At 45.1% G+C, this 17,957-nt stretch overlaps 1 long non-coding RNA gene across 1 annotated transcript; it reads right to left on the bottom strand.

Moving 5' to 3' along the window:
* Nucleotides 1-6,312: 6,312 nt before the first annotated feature.
* LOC137305381 (uncharacterized) lies at nucleotides 6,313-15,184 on the bottom strand. The gene is made up of 3 exons (XR_010958707.1): nucleotides 15,104-15,184; nucleotides 10,658-10,776; nucleotides 6,313-6,594 (listed from the first exon to the last, which is right to left on the bottom strand). It is a non-coding gene; the product is annotated as an uncharacterized lncRNA (long non-coding RNA).
* Nucleotides 15,185-17,957: the final 2,773 nt, after the last annotated feature.

The following is a 17,957-nucleotide window of genomic DNA, read 5'->3' as shown; positions in this document are numbered from 1 at the left end:
GAAATGCTTCTACAAGAAAAGGGTGGGAGACATTTGGAACACTCTTCTGCAGACGGCAGTTGATGCTAACTCACTTGTGAATTCTAAATCTGAGATTGATAGATTTCTGTGAACGAACGGTACTAAGGGATATGAGGCTAAGGCGGGTATATGGAGTTAGGTCACAGGTCCACCATGATCTCATTGAATGGTGGAACAGGCTCGAGGGGCTAAATGCCACTGTCGCTTGCTGCCTCCTGATATGTGCCACCTTCTCCTGCAAGAAAGCGGGACTTGTGTCTAGGTGATGTGCCTGTCATGGTTGAATAACTGCCAATGTGTGTGGCCTATGAGTTGTGGGTGGGCGGCTTGAAACTGTGGTAATGTGTAAGGGTGAGAGGAAGCATCTGGTTGAAAGAGTTGAGCACTGATGGAAAGAAGTTTGTTGGTATGTGGGTGATGGGGGGTGTAGTGCAATGGAGCAGTGGATGCGGCTAGTGGTGTAGTTGGTAGGAGACGCCACTTGACAGTTGACCTCACTCACCTTGACCACTCATGTCAAAGCATTGAACTTCTTCCTGCTCTGCATCCATGTTCATGATGCTGTGCGCCTGGCATTGACTTCGTCCCCCGCTGCCTCCCATTGCCTTTTGGATATATGTCTGGTAGGCTTCTTGCCTCCCTCCCCCCTGCGAATATAGGATGTCCCTACTTCTGTCCACCTCTTGCACCAAGGCCTCTAGCGCATCAGTAGAGAAACTTCGTGCACGCACTCTCGCAGGCTTGGTACCAGCTCAGATCGGCAGATTGGTGAGGTCTGGCTTGCAGATTGGAGGATGTGGGATTTAGTAGTACGCAACCTTTATTCAATGTTTTGACATAACTCATCAGTGTGTAAACATAGGGATGGGACCTGCATCTGTGTTTTACGTGTGCGATATCTGATCTCCGTTCAGACTCCGTGCACAGTAGACTGATATTTTCCACAAATAATAGGTACCAGTTACCTTTAAGAGATTTCTAAGAAACATCCTCCCTTTAACAGATTGAGCTCCCCTTGGTGATGGAAAGTGTGAATTGCATTGATTCTACGTACAAGGCCTGGAATGGAACGCTGATTGTCGGTGAGTCCTCGGGCTGGCCGAAATTCGCATCCTGCCTGCGCAGGGGTCATTGGGTGCGGGGTAAAAGCGCATCACACTACAAGCGCCCAAAAACGGCCCCATCCAACATTTTCCCCCAATATATGCCAAGATATTTCCTGTTGGTGCCCTTATGGCCACATGGGCATATTTCACAGCTCCTTGGGCTCTAGGTAGCCCTGTCACCCTGAAAATTCCCAATGTCCTCTCCCGTTGAGAAGCTGGGACCATGAGAAAGGAAATGAACTGTGCAACTAGAAAACCGTGCATCAGCGTAATCAACAGTGGTCCCCTGACTGTGAAATGTTGCAGAGACCCCTTGCATTTGACTGGAAGGATCCCGATGTGTAGGAAATCCGCTTCATGGATATTTTGGCTCAAAGTTCCTCGCATCTCCACATCATGGCAGTAAGCTATGCCACATTTGTACCACAGACATGAGCTGCGCCTGCTGACAATGTGAAGAGCTGTTTGCACCAAAATTTCACAAGTTAGCTCAGTTCTATATTCATTGGAGTGGTCATTGATGTAAATCTCTTGTGCAAATCTAGCAATTTGCTGGGGTGGTTGGAAATTAGAGCGTATCTTTTAAAAAGCTATTTCTGGCTCAAGATTGCAGCAGCAGGTAAATAGCAGAGTGCTTGGGTCACTCAGTTCACTGTCAGGTAGCTTGACTGATAACGCGTGAGTGTTTTTGTGCCACTTTTCAAGGATGTTTACAATAGTTGCTGCCAGAGTAGGGATGAGAATATGACACGGGGGGCGTTAAATTGGGCCGTGTAGCGCCCGTTGTTTCAGCACTACACGGCCCCTCCAACATCCAAGATGGCATCTTGGATGCGCATGCACGTTTCCTGCATGATGTGCGCCAGACGCCATCTTGGTATAGGAGTTAGCTAACCCCGAACACTGGAAGCATGTAAAGTAGGGAGAAAGTGGCTGCAATCAATGTGCAACGCTGATATGAAGTGATACACAGAGTTTTGGACCTTAACGCTCAACTCAACGCACAGTCTTATCCCCGACAATCTAAACGTTTCTAACAGTGCCTGTAGGATCCCCCCACTGGCGCTATTTAAAGGGCCATGCAGGTGTTGCAGGTTAGTTGCTATTATTGCTTCTGGCTGCTGGAGGAGTAGGAAGTGTTTTTTGAAGCTTCCTATTCTTATTCAAAGTTCCTACACTAATTTTGAGAGTGTTTTGGCAGGATTTGCCTTACAGGTCGGGAAACTACAACCCTGGTGGAACAACATTCCTGGCAACCATGGGCGGTTTGCTAGGGCTCCCGTTGAGCATTGAGCATGACTGGGAGCATGCAGAGAGGCCATGCCTAGCGGGTCAAGCTACGAGAAGACGGAGGACGAGGAGGCGCAGGGCACTGAGTAGGAGGCCCTACCCAATGAGGGCCTTCAGGGATCAATTCTCTTACCTCAACATGACGGAGGAGGATTGCATCCAACGCCTGAGGTTCACCAAGGAAGCCGTCACCGAGATCTGTCAACTGGTGCGGCCACACTGCAGCCTGAGCAGGGCGAGGACAGCATTGCTTTTGGCTGTGAAGGTCACCATGGCGCTGAATTTCTATGGATCAGGAGTATTTCAGGCCTCTGCTGGTGACATGTGCAACATCTTGCAATATGCAGTGCACTGCTGCATGAGGGAAGTCACAGACGCACTGTACCACATGAGGAACAGGTTCATCACCTCTCCTCTTGACAGAGACAATCAGAACGAGCAAGCATGGGGGTTCGCCCACATTGCTGGCTTCCCCATGGTGCAGGGTGCCATGGACTGCACACATAATGCCCTGCGTGCCCCGCACATCAACTCGGCTGTCTTCCTCAACCGAAAGGGCTTCCACTCCCTCAACGTGCAGCTGGTGTGCGACCACACGCATCGCAACATGGAGGTCGATGCCCGCTACCCTGGGAGTAGTCACGACGCCTTCGTCATGCGGCAGTCCAATGTGCCAGCTATCTTTCATCCGACTCGGCACACGTGCACAGCAGGCCTATAATGAGAGCCATGCTGCCACACGCAACATCGTGGAGCACACCATAGGCCTCCTCAAACAATGCTTCCGCTGCCGAGACCGGTCTGGAGGAGCCCTGCAGAACTCCCCTGAGTGGGTGGGCAGATTCATGGTGGCCTGCTGCACAACCTCGCCATCATGAGGGACCAGCATATGCCACCAATGGCTGCAGAAGATCCTCAGCCAGAGATGGAGGAGGAAGAGGCGGAGGTGCAGGAGAAGGAAGAGGCTGAGGAGGAGCAGGAGGAGGGGGTGGAGCCTGAAGAGGAAGTGGAGGAGGACGCAAGGGTGCAGCAGGAACTGTACGCCTTGTCTGCAAGGGCTCTGTGTGCTCGCCTGATCTGTCCTTACGTCTTTGCATGGATTGGGGGGGGGGGGGGGGGGTGCCAGGGGTCATGGGTGGGCAAGGGGCACAAGTGGGCAAAGGCGGGCATGGGGGTTGCAAGTCATGGGGGATGGGATTGGGGGTCATCATGGGGGTCCGCGATTGTTGAGGGGGAGGGTCGGGGGTCGGAAGATCGGGGTCAGGGAATCAGGTCGGATGATTGGGGTCGGGGTCAGAGGATCGGAAGGGGTGGATCGGGGTCGGGAGTCGGAGGATCGGGGTCGGGTAGGGATCGGAGTGGTCGGATCGGGGTCGGGTGTCCGCGATTGGGGGTAGGGGGGGGCGGTGTAGGTTGGCTTGTTGGGCCTGGGGAAAGCACTCCTGCTCCTCTGGGCCCACAAGCTGTGCCTTTCTAGGCACTTGCCTACCAGTCTCGGGCCTTCTCTCCTCCTTTCACGAGGCGTAAAACAGAAAGCTCGGGAATCTCGGCCCCCCGGGATTGAAATAGAGAATTAGTTAATAATGGAGGCCTGAAGCCTCCTTGAAAGGTTTTAAGGTCCGGCCCACCTCCTGGAAGCATGGTTGGCCGCCCGCCCTCGTGGAAACAGGAAATGGGCGGGTTGGAGGCGGATATGAAATGGTGGCAATTTTCAATGCCCTCCCGCCCCCAAGCCACCCGTTTTTTACTTTTAAAATCGAACCCAAAGAGTCTGCAAAGGGATATAGGCAGGATAAGTGAGTGGGCAAGAAGGTGGGGGATGGAGTTTTATGTGGGGAAATGTGAAGTTATTCACTTTGGTAGGAGGAATAGAAAAACAGGTTGCATAGACTAGGCTTGTATTCCACTGAGTATAGAAGATTAAGGGATGATCTAATTGAGGTGTTTAAGATGATTAAAGGATTTGATAGGGTAGATAGAGAGAAACTATTACCTCTGGTGGGGGAGTCCAGGACAAGGGGCATAACCTTAAAATTAGAGCCAGGCTGTTAGGCTGTTCAGATAGGCTGTCAGGAAGCACTTCTTTACAAAGGGTAGTGGAAATCTGGAACTCTCTCCCCCAAAAAGCTGCTAAGGCAGGGGGGTCAATTGAAAATTTCAAAACTGAGATTGATAGACTTTTGTTAGGTATTATTAGGCAAGGGTATTAAGGGATACGGAAACAAGGTGTGTAGATGGAATTAAGATACAGATCAGCCATGATCTAATTGAATGGTGGAACAGGCTCAAGGGGCTGAATTGCCTCCTCCTGTTCCTATGCTCTGTGCCATGCCCTGCTGCTTTATTTGCCTGCCTCTGCCAGGTTGTCCTGTGTTAGACATTCTTGTAAAGCAGCACAAAAACAGTTAGCTGACGGTCAATGCACTGAACCAAGCATTTTCCTCCTAACCTGCTGCTGCAATCTTCAGTCAGAACTGGCTTTTTAAAGACTGCACTCATTCCCATTTTACATGCAATTTATGCCAATGACTGCTCCAATGCATATGGAAATGAGCTGGTGCAGGCCTATGGCGTAAATGCAGCATAGCTCACATTAAATTTCAGGGCCAATATATATAAATAGATGTTATTTGCATAGTTTTCTTCCGACTATTTCTGTGGAGCAATGCCTTACCTCTACTTGGCAACTGCAGTGGCATGATTGAAAGCAGGAGTTCGCTTTGTGGAGAATATATGCACACACCCGTAGACTATTACTCCAGGTCACAGTGTAATTCAGCAATCCTCTGAGAGGCCATTAAGCAAGGCATTAGTTGGAATTGTCGACCTTGACAAAAAGTCAGTGGGTAAAACTGCTCTAGCAAGTAAATTCCAATTAAGGATTCATGAAAGGAACTGGTTGAGAAGAGTTACCAATTCTGACAGTAAGAAGACACTAAATTAACATAAATTTGAAACTAAAAGTGTTTGATGTGATAAAAAAAATCTTGCCTACAGTTAGCTGGATTTCTTCAGAAGCTTATTTAAAAAAAATATTTTTGAACATCCCTTACAGAATCTCAGACTACATTTCTGTGAAAAAAAAATGAAATTTCTTATCAAGCAGTAACAGATAGTTACATGTTAAAACAATACAATTCTCCATTTTTAACACATACATCTCCAAGATAGTCAGAAATATTATCCAATACATAGGAAAGCTTAAAATTTGCCCACAAGCAATGAAACCGTGTACTATTAGAGTAAATCTATCTGTTTTGTAATGACGCAATAGCTGAAGCACTGTGGGCTAATAGTGTGTCTCCATGATGTTAATTTAGCTCCCCCATACTGTAAGGAAAAAAAGCTCTCCTAAACCACCAGCTTCTCATGATTATATGATCACTTACTGTTTAAACAAAAATATTTGAACAGAGACAGAAAAAAGAATCATAATTCCTTTTAACTACTTTATTTTTAAAATTATCTAAGTGAAGAGATTTCTTTTTTAAAAAATGCCTTTCTAGCTTTTTTTCTAGTAATTATCTTCTCTCCTCGTTCGGAGTCCCTTGCACTGCCACACATATTCCTCAGCTGAAAGAGCTGGCTGGTAAGTTCTTCTCAGGCTTCTGTTATATCTCACTTTGTTCAGGGTTCCTGAAGGAAATTGTAGCTTCCCACCGCTGAGATCAGCAAAGACCAGGGATCAAACCTAAGACCTTTCTCATCTGTGTGTCTCTCTACCACACCATACTGTGCATTTACTCAATGAACCATCAAAGAGCCCCGCAAGACTGGTTTTATAAAGCACACAAAGTGACAAAGGTAAATGCTATTCTTGAACATGGGGTGTCTGAAAATCTTCCATGCATTCAGTGAAGAAGCACCTAGCCTTCACTCAGTATCTTGCCCAGTGAGACATTCTTTGTAGCAATCAGAAACAGGCACAATAAAAATTAATAATTCCAAATAGCAGAATTTTCACTTCCTATTAACATGCAATTTGTCTAATTTTATTCAAGTAGCATTTAATTCCCAGAACCAAATGCTTTTGGAGGGAGGCGCTGATGTATAAACAGCTCGTTTTGAAACTGGTCTTGCTTAAGAGCGAAAATGAAATTAAGTCCAGGTTTAGTTTCCCCTTTCTTTGTTACAGCCGCAGATATCTGACAGACAGACTGCTAGTCTGCCAAGAAATCTATGATGATTGGTTAAAGAAAATGCTCAACTAAGTAATGAAACAAATGTCAGTTCAAACCTGTGACACAGAGCTTCTTGACAACTTTGTTCCTTTTCACCTATTTCATCACCTCCTCTCGATGGTACTGGTTCATGCTGAAGTGTGGTTCCTTAGGCATCAGCTCTCTTTAGCATTTCATCTAAGAGGCCGTTCTTCATGTTAGCCTAAAGAGTGATGACAAACTATTTGGACAGCTGATCCCACTCATAGAATTATAGAACGATACAGCACAGAAGGAGGCCATTCAGCCCATCATGCCTGTGCCAGCTCTTTTATCCAATTAGTTCCACTCCCCTGCTCTTTCCCCATAGCCCTGTAATTTTTTTCCCATTGAGTATTTATCAAATTCCCTTTTGAAAGTTATTATTGAATCTGCTTCCACCACCTTTTCAGGCAGTGCATTCCAGATCACAACAACTCGCTGCATAACAATTTTTTCCCTCATGTCACATTGCTCAGTTGGTAGCACACTTGCCTCTGAGTCAAGCTTCACACTGGAACTTGTGCACATAATCTATGCTGACACTTCAGTGCAGTACTGAGTGAGTACTGTATTGTTGGAGACGCCTTCTTTTGGATGAGCGATTAAGCCAAGATGCTGTTTGCTTGTTCCGGTGGACGTAAAAGATTCCACAACACTCTATGTCCTGGTCAAAATTCCTCCCACAAACACCGCCATCAAAAGCAGATTATCTAGTCATTTACTCATTTGCTGTGTACAAATTGGGTAAGGGTATCAAGAGACATGGATCGATGGTGGGTACATAGATTTGAGGTACAGTTCAGCCATGATCTAATTAAATGGCGGAATGTACTCGAGGGTCTGAATGGCCTACTCCAGTTCCTAAGTTCCTAAGTTTGCCTTACTTAGATTTAAAACATTGGTTTGTGACTTTCCCTTCTCTCTCCATCAAACCTAATATCAAGTTATGGTCGCTATTTGCAAGATGTTCCCTTACCATCAGATTGTTAACTAATTCTGGTTACTCATCACTAAATCCAGTCTGGCCTTATCCTGTCGGTTCAAAAACATATTGTTCTAGAAAGGTGTCCTGATTATATTCTAGAAATTCATTGCCTTTAGTACTTGAGCTGTTCTGCTTCTTCCAATCTATGTGAAAATTAACATTTCCCATTATAACCACTTTGTTTTTGTTACATGCTTCCCAGATCTCTGTATTTCCCCCCCACCCCACTACATCATTGATATCAAGAGGTCTGTATCCTACCAGAGTCTTGCATCCTTTGCTGCTCCTTAACTCTACATATAGTGTTTCCACTGCCCGATTATTCTTACTGATACCCCTTCTATCTACTGCTATAATTATCACCTTTTATCAATATTGCTACTCCCCCCGTTTCAATTTCCTTGTCATTTCTAAAGGTCCTATAGACTGGGATATTTAGCTCCTAATCATGCCCATCACCACACCAGACAATTCTGTTCATCGAGGTCATAGGCTTAAAAATATCTTTTTTTGTAGATATTAGACATCAATAAATGCCAATGAATTTGACAGATTGATATTTCAAGATTATAAACCATTTTCTCATATTCACTTGCATACAGGTTTTAATCACGTGTCAACTTGTTGACATTTTTGGGCAAAATTCTCTACAGATGGTATAAAACATGGATCAGTAAACACTTCAAAAAAATCTTCTTTTCCTTAAAATATTAACTCATGCTGGATATGATCCCATGTGTGCAAAAAAAATCCTGTACCTTGCATAGGCATTAATTCTTCAGGTGACTCAAGACAAGTATTGCCACACTATGCAATCAAAGAGGGCATCACAGCCGAGCCAATATTGTCTTCACACACATTCACTTTCTAGCAAGGGTCACTAGATAGCGACTGGGAAGAACAGTGACGTTCCTCCTGTTCATAAAGCCATTGAAAAAGTTAACATAAAAATGCCATCTTATATTCTCTGGGGGTAAAAAATTGGATAGGGCCTATTATTGGGCGATCCACTATTACCCCGCGGCCAATTACTGCGCAGGCAGGACGAGACTTTCGTGAGGCCTGAGGACTTACCTTCAAGTTCCGAATCAGCGTTGACACGAGGATTCGATGCAATTCGCACTTTCCACCTGCAGGGGGAGCCCTGATTTCTTAAAGGCAGGCTGTCTCTTAAAAATCTCTTAAAGGTAGCTGGTACCTGTTATTTGCTGAAAATAACAGTCTGCTGTCTGCATGGAGTCTGAACGGAGATCAGACATCGCACATGCAAAACACAGATGCAGCTCCATCCCTATGTTTACAAAAAGATGAGTTATCTTAAAACATTGAATAAAGGTTGCGCACAACTAAATCCCACATCCGACAATCTGCTTGCCAGATCTCACCAATCTGACTTTGTACCAGGCCTGCGAGCGTGCGTGCACCAAGGTTCTCTGCTGATGTACTACAGCCCTTGGTGCAAGAGGTGGGCAGAGGAGGGACCTACTATATCCACAGCGGGGGGGAAGGTTGGAGGGCAAGAGGCCCTCCAGACATATATCCAAAAGGCAGTGGGAGGCAGCAGGGAATGAAATCAATGCCAGGCGCACAGCATCATAAACATGGATGCAGCGCAGGTGAGTGAGGCCAACTGTCAAGTGGCATCTCCTACCAACTGCACCACTAGCCGCATTCACTGCTCCACGCACTACACCCCCCATCACCCACATACCAACAAACTCTTTCCATCAGTACTCAACTCTACCAATCAGGTGCTTCCTCTCACCCTTACACATTACCACTGTTGCAAGCCGCCCATCCACAACTCACAGGCCACACACACTGGCAGCTATTCAACCATGACAGGCACATCTCCCAGACACACGACCCACTTTCTTGTAGAAGGTGACGCATATCAGAAGGCAGCAAGTGGCAGTGGCATTTAGCCCCTCGAGCCTGTTCCGCCATTCAATGAGATCACGGTGGAACTGTGACCTAACTCCATGTACCCGCCTTAGCCCCATATCCATTTCGTTCACAGAAATCTATCAATCTCAGATTTAGAATTCACAATTGAGCTAGCATCAACTGCCGTTTGCAGAACAGCGTTCCAAACTTCTCCCACCCTTTGCGTGTAGAAGCATTTCCTAACTTCATTCCTGCACGTCCTGGCTCTAAATGTTAGGCTATGTCCTAATATTCAAGAGTAGGAGACCTCCAAAAACAATTATAAATGTCTCAGCAGCCAGAAGCAATAATCCAGCCACTAACCTGTAAATCCTACATGGTCCCTTTAAATAGCACTGGTGGGGGTCCTCTAGGCACTCTAAGGCACGTTTAGATGGTCGGAATTATGACTGTGTGTTGAGTTGAGCATTAAGTCCCAAAATGGTGTCTGTCACTTTAAATCAGCATTGCACACTGATTGTATCCATTCTCTCCTTACTTTACATGCTTCCAGCGTTCGGTATTTGTGCATGCGCTAACTCCTATACCAAGATGGCGACAGGCGCACGTCACGCTGGAGACGTGCATGGGCAGCCGAGACGCCATCTTGGATGTTGGAGAGGCCGTGTAGCGCCCAATGTTTCGGCACTACACGGCCCAATTTAGCGCCCTCTGTTTCTAAAATTGTTAACAGGAGAAATTTGATCTCACAATAGTAACTGGTTTATTTTTCCACTCCATAGCCTGGAGAAAACTGAGGATAACTGCATTGCCCCATTGGCCCCATCTACTGCTTCAGCTAACTCAGCACAGATTAGTGTTCGCAGGCACAGGTATAATGGCCTCATCTTGTGCTGAAATTTCCATGATTCTATGAAACCTGGGATTTTTCTCATCTGGGTGACTCAGTCCTACATCATGCAGCGTGTAAACCCACTAATCCATCAGCGAGTTCTCAATGCTAGTTTATAAAGCACAGAAGCTTCAATGTTGTTGTTTATAATGTTCTGTGAACTCTTCAGGCCTTGTAATATACTCAAAGGAAGATTTTTTTTGTACGTAGTACCATTTCTAAACTCCTATCACCCTTCAATTTGACAAGCCAACATACGGATAACAAAGGATACACAATTTTCTTGGTGTGTGGCTGAGATGAAGTTCTGCTCTGTAGACTCTCCAACAAGGAGTGAATGACCTCCATGTCCTTCTGCCCCATATTGAACACTTTGCCATTTTGTAGATCTAGCTACAATGTAATTAAATAATTTAGAAGTAAGGCAAGACATTTTCAATGTTTACCATGCAGCCGCAAACATATTAGAGTTCCAACACAATGTACCATAGAGTGGTAGGATGCAGATTCTCACTCACGTATCATAGCTGAACTTACCACCAGTCTTACATGGGGCTCAATTTTGAAATGGTGGCGGGTTGGCAGCAGGGGGTTGAAGGTGCACGTGGCAAATCCAAATAAAGAAAACTTACCTTTTCCGAAGCAATTGCGATTGTAATTGATGGTGATTAAAGTTCTTTCCTGGTTTTGCGCCCGGCATCCAGCCTGATTGACGGCGGTAGGGGGGGGAGAGAGGAAGATTGGGTAGAGAGGGGAAGATCGGGGAGACATCGGGGGGGAAAGAGGGGGAGATCGGAGAGGGACATCGGGGGCTGAGAGGGACATCGTAGAGGGAGACATCGGAAATCGGAGCAGGGTGGAAAGGTAGATTGATTTTGTGTTTTAACTTTGTGCGATGGTTTTTTATTTAATTTATGTTTATTTTTGCCTGCTCTGGCCCTTCTCGGAAGCCGTGGGAAAGCCGCCCAGGTAAGTTAAAAATTGTTCTAACTACCTAACAAGTAAAGTACCTTAAGTACCTCAATGAGGTACATTTGGTTCTTTAACTATCATCCTGCCAGCTTTAATTGCCGGCGGAACTTCCAGATTTGGGAAGCACACGCGCACACAGGTGCATCTGTGGGGAACTCATAAGTTGGCGGGTTGGAGCTGGCTTCCAAACCCGCTCTGCACTTGTGCAATTTTCGCAGCCCCCCACCCCCAAAATTTAAGTTTAAAATTGAGCCCATGATGTCCACACATGAGACTGGTTTATAATCAGGTGTGGAAGCTTTGGCTAATTTTTCCTCTCCCTAGCTCAGAGAGCCAAGGCATGCTCCTACCAGGTTTCAGCCATGGCTCAAGTGGGTAGCACTCTGAGTCAGAAGGTTGTGGGTTCAAGTCCCACTCCAGAGACTTGAGCAAAATCTAGGCTGACACTTCAGTTAAGAGTCTGAGGGAGTGCTGCACTGTTGGAGGTGCCGTCTTTCGGATGAGACATTAAACCAAGGCCTTGTCTACCCTCTCAGGTGGACGTAAAAGATGCCATGGCGCTATTTTGAAGAAGAGCAGGCGAGTTTTCCCCGGTATCCTGGCCAAAATTTATCCCTCAACGTCACTAAAACAGATTATCTGGTCATTATTGCACTAATGTATGTGGGATCTTGTTGTATGCAAATTGGCTGCCATGTTTCCTACATTACAACAGTGACTACACTTCAAAAGTACTTCACTGGCTGTAAAGCGCTTTGGGACAACCTGAGGTCAAGAAAGGCGCGACATAAATGCAACTCCAGCTAAATCAGTACATAGTGGTGCACAAACCTGAGGCCTCCACACTAAGTGGTATCTTTACCAACTGAACAATTATGGGAGTCATACCGTAGGATCGATTTTGGAATTGGAGGCAACCTATTATAGGAACATAGGAACAGGAGTATGCCATTCATCCCCTCGTGCCTGCTCCGTCATTTGATAAGATCATGGCTGATCTGTGATCTAACTCCATATAACTACCTTTGGCCCATATACCTTAATATACCTTTGGTTGCCAAAAAGCTATCTATCTCAGATTTAAATTTAGCAATTGAGCTAGTGTCAACTGCCATTTGCGGAAGAGAGTTCCAAACTTCTACCACCCTTTGTGTGTAGAAATGTTTTCTAATCTCACTCCTGAAAGGTCTGGCTCTAATTTTTAGACTGTGCCCCCTAATCCTAGAATCCCCAACCAGCGGAAGTAGTTTCTCTCTATCCACCCTATCTGTTCCCCTTACATGGGTAGGGAATTGGTTAGGAGGTACGAGACAGAGAGTATAATAGGTATGTACTCAAATTGGCAGAATGTGACTAGTGATGTCCCTCGGGGATCTCAGCTTTTCATTATATTTTTAAATAACCTAGATGAAGGAATAGAAAGCCATATATCCAAGTTTGCTGACGACACCAAGTTAAGTGGCTCAGTAAATAGTATAGATGGGTGCAGAAAGTTGCAAAGGGACAAAGATAGATTAAGTGAGTGGGCAAAACTGTGGCATGTGGAGCTCAATGTGGGGAAGTGTGAGGTCACCCACTTTGGACCTAAAAAAGATAGATCAGAATACTTTCTAAATGGTGAGAGGCTAGGAACTGTGAAGGAGAAGAAAGATTTAGGGGTCCACAAATAGAAATCACTAAAAGCTAGGTAAAATTAATTAAAAATGCTAATAGTATGTTGGCCTTTATCTCAAGATGGCTGGAATACAAAGGGGTGAAAATTATGTTACATTTATACAAGCTCTGGTTAGACCTCATTTAGGAGTACCGCGTTCAGTTCTGGGCACCGCACCTCAGGAAGGATATATTGGCTTTGGAGAAGGTACTGTGCAGATTCACCAGAATGATACAGGGGCCAAAACAGTTAAATTACGAGGACAGGTTGCATAGACTAGGCTTGTATTCCCTTGTGTATAGAAGATTAAGGGGTGATCTAATTGAGGTGTTTAAGATGATTAAAGGATTTGATAGGGTAGTTAGAAACTATTTCCTCTGGTGGGGGAGTCCAGAACAAGGGGGCATAACCTTAAAATTAGAGGTAGGCCGTTCACGGGTGATGTCAGGAAGCACTTCTTCATACAAAGGGGAGTGGAAATCTGGAACTCTGTCCCCACAAAGCTATTGAGGCGGGGGCTCAATTGGAAATTTCAAAACGGAGATTGATAGGTTTTTGTTAAGCTAGGGTATTAAGGGTTATGGAACCAAGGCGGGTAGATGGGGCACAATTTTAATATGCCGGCGGGAAGAGTCCGGGGGGGTGATTTGCGGGCTCCAAACCCGGAAGGAAAGTAGGCGGGTTGCGCAACCCTAATGAGGCCAATTAAAGCCTCTTCCGGGTTTCGCGCCCGGCAGCCAGCCTGATTCACAGGCTGGCTGCCGACAGGAGCTGCACATCTGGGGGTTGGGGGGGGGGGTGGGTGGTGGAGAATGAGAGAGAGAGAGAGAGACTTCATCGACAGTTAGGATAGAGATGGGGGCGGGGAACAATGGTCAGAGGGCAGACATCGGACATCAGGATCAGAGGGGGGACATCGGACATCAGGATCAGAGTGGGGATGGGTCCAGGCAAGATTGTTTTTTAAGCTTTGTTTATTTAATTGTTTGCAATGGGAAATGTAGATTTATTTAATTTATTTAGTTTATTTTTCACTGATCCGCCCCTTCCCGTCTGGTTTCACCAGGCGTGAATGGGAAGCCGTGGGAAAGCCGCCAAGATAACGTTAAAATCTTTTTAACCATCCAATACACATAAAATAAACTATCTTAAGTACCTCAAGGTACATTTGCTCCTTTTATTATCAGCCCGGCAGATTTAAGTGGGGGCAGGACTTCCTGGTGACTGCTGTACGCACGCACACAGATTTGCCTGAGTCTCATTCAAAAATGTGCGTGTTCCAGTCGGGATGTCTGCCCGCTCCCAAAAACAACAATTTTGATTGCCCCCCCCCACCCTCATCCCACCTGTTTGTCCCTTTTAAAATCGTGCCCATGGTCTGGAGTCAAGTGGTCTGAGCAGAACCCAACCAAGCATCGGTGAGCAGGTTATTGGTGAGTGAGTGCCGCTTGATAGCACTGTAGCCGACTCCTTCCATTACTTTGCTGATGATTGCAAGTAGGCTGATAGGACGATAATGAAGAGATAGTGAAGAATCAGTTAACTTAGTGTTAATAGGTTTGTCAAGTAGTTTTTCAGTTCCACAGTTTAACAAACCAAAACAATGAAATGCAAGAGAGTGGTTATTTTTCCATTCAATTGTCAATATTGGGGAATATGTTGATAATAAAGGGGAAGATTTCTGCTATTTATGATCTATAATGAAATTGTAAATACATGTGAAAAGACTGTGTTTACAATTTTGCTACAAATTGCAAATCGATATAAATCTCACCTCTTCCCAGTTATTGAACTTTTTAAAACAAAATAACAGTTGATTCTGTTCATATGTTGACAAATTTTGGGAAACAACTGACCGATTTTTGTTTGTCCGTCAACAGATTTTCTGGCTTTATCTACGCATGAGCTGTCATGTGCTTTTAAAAACAGTCACTACTCTGAAATTTGTCCGCAAATCTAACGTTGATTCCTAACAGGTTATGTTATTTTGTCAACTAGATTTAAATTAGGGAGTGATGTAGTCAACAGAGCATACCATTCTTGATGGTGCCATAACAATAAGCTAATTGTGTACGACATCTGAACATACTCCACCTGCTTCAGAAAAAGAATCAAGGCCTCAGCTGTGTCACTGCTCAATTCTTCCAACTTTAGCCCTGCTGCCACCTGTAGGACCCGCCTCACATCAGACTCAAAAACAATATTCTTGCTTTGATATTTCAGAAACTGTCAAAACATAAAATATCCATGGTTGATAAAAGCCATAAATTGGTAATCCAGCCGAAATAATTATCAAAGAATGGTATCATGATTTCAGCTAATTGCCAGGTCTGTCATTATGGTTTTTTGGAGTCTGCGTGAATCTTTGGGTCCTTAATGTATCAAGCTTAGAACTTAGTGTATTCACAAAATCATAGAAACTTACGGCACAGAAGGAGGCCATTCGGCACATCGTGTCAGTGTTGGCCGAAAAAGAGCTATCCAGCTTAATCCCACTTTCCAGCACTTGTTCCGAAGCCCTGTAGGTTATGCCACTTCACGTGCTCATCCAAGTACTTTTTAAGTGAGTGGGTTTCTGCCTCTACCACTCTTTCAAGCAGTGAGTTCCAGACTCCCATCAGCCTCTGGGTGAAAATTTTTTTCCTCAGCTCCCCTCTAATCCTTCTACCAATTACGTTAAATCTATGCCCCCTGGTCACTGACCCCTCTGCTAAGGGAACTAGGTCCTCCCTATCCACTCTATCTAGTCCCGTGATCATTTTATATACCTCAATTAAATCTCTCCTCGGTCTTCTTTGTTCCAAAGAAAATAACCCCAGCCAATCCAATCTTTTCTCATAGCTAAAATTCTCCAGCCTTGGCAACATCCTCGTAAAGCTCCTCTGTATCCTCTCTAGTGCCATCACATCTTTCCTGTAATGTAATGTTCCTGAATTATGGGACATTACCTTATTGTTGCTGTTAGAATGTACACAAAATGTATCCATGGGGGTCTTGCACCTTCTCCCAGGATCTCTCATCTCTGTCACCAGTATCAGCAACATAAACTCAAGTTAGATACCATGCATTTGCCAATACACAACCTGTAACTTATTGGTTTAATAATGTTCAACTGGGAAAAGGGCTGGATCTAGGGTTGATTTGTACTAAATAAAATAGATTCATTTATTGGAAAGTTTTAACAATTTATGTTCCCTAAAATGTATTAATTGCCTAATTTTCCTGTTACTTCTGCGGCCTTCCTCCCCAACATAGGCACATACCAAACAACAGAAAATACTGAGAGGATAGCCTGCAATATTCATAAGATTGAAGCAATAAATTTATAAATTATAAACTTAATTAAGAAAAATAATAAATTAATTAACACATAATAAAGATGGCAGGGCAGGTGATGTGTTGCGACTGCAAAATGTGGGAGCTCCTGGACGCCAATGTGATCCAGGGCAAACACGTCTGCAGTAAGTGTCTGCGGCTTGAAGAGCTTCGGCTCAGAGACATTGAACTGGAGGTCGAGCTGCAGACACAGTGACACATCAGGGAGGGGGAGAAACACCTGGACACTCGAATCCAGGAGGCGGCTGCACCCCTTAGGGTAGGGTCGTCTGAATCGGTCAGTGGTCAGGGATAGGAGGATGTGACAGCGAGCGAGGCAGGATCGATAAGGTAGAAGTGGAGGAGCCTCAGCCTTTGCAATTGTCCAACAGGTTTGAGGTGCTTGCAGCCTGTATGGACGAAAGCGGGGCTGCAGGGTGGATGAGCAAACTGACCGTGGCGCCATGGTACAAGAAGCCATTCAAGCGGGGGGGAGTTAGTAGGAATGAGTGGTAGTAGACAGTATAGTCAGGGGGATAGTCACAGTTCTCTGTAGCTGAGAACGAGAGTCCAGAAGGCTGTGTTACCTGCCCAGTTCCAGGGTTCGGGACATCTGCTCTGGGCTGGAGAGGAACTTGCAGTGGGAGGGGGAGGATCCAGTTGCTGTGGTCCACATAGGTACCAACGACATAGGTAGGATGAGGGAAGAGGTTCTGCTTTGGGAGTATGAGCAGCTAGGGGCTAAATTAAAAAGAGAACCTCAAAGGTAATAATCCAAAGATTACGAGCCACGAGCAAATTGGCATAGGGTAAATAAGATTAGAAGTTAAATTCATGGCTCAAGATTGGTGCGGGAGAAATGGGTTTTAATTCATGGAGCAGTGGCAACCAATACTGGGGAAAGTGGGAGCTGTACCGTTGGGACGGCCTTCATCTGAACCATGCTGGGGCCAGTGTTCTGGCGAATCGTATAACTAGGGAGATAGAGAGGGATTTAAACTAAATAGTAGGGGCGGAGGATCAAGTAAGGGAAGATGTGATGAATTAAAGAAAGAAGACAAGGCAAGAAAGCAAGGTAGCAATAAGGGCAATGGTAATCAGAGAGTGGCAGGAAGGGACAGAACATGCAAACTTAAGAGTGTGCCAGCAGATAAGGCTAGCAGTTGCAAAAATAGTAAAAAGACAGCGCTAAAGGCTTTGTATCTGAATGCACGTAGCATTCGTAACAAAATGGATGAATTGACAGCTCAAATAGAAATAAATATGCATGACCTGATAGCCATTACAGGGACATGGCTGCAAGATGACAAAGGCTGGAACCTGAATATTCAAGGATACTTGACATTTCGGAAGGACAGGGAGCTAGGAAAAGGTGGAGGGGTAGCTCTGTTAATTAAGGATGACCTGAGTATAATAGAGAGAAATGACCTTAGTTCTAAAGGCCAAGATGTAGAATAAGTTTGGGTAGAGATAAGAAATAGTAAAGGCAAGAAGTCATTTGTGGGAGTAGTTTATAGGCCCCCTAACAGTAACCACACTGTAGGACAAGGTATACAGGAAGAAATAATGGGGCTCGTGAGAAAGGAATAGCGATAATCATGGGTGATTTTAATCTACATATAGATTGGGAGAA

Source organism: Heptranchias perlo, chromosome 40 (genome assembly GCF_035084215.1).
Source record: "Heptranchias perlo isolate sHepPer1 chromosome 40, sHepPer1.hap1, whole genome shotgun sequence".
Classification (NCBI taxonomy): domain Eukaryota; kingdom Metazoa; phylum Chordata; class Chondrichthyes; order Hexanchiformes; family Hexanchidae; genus Heptranchias; species Heptranchias perlo.
Note: the sequence above shows the minus strand (reverse complement) of the source record. Positions and strands in the feature narration are given on the sequence as shown.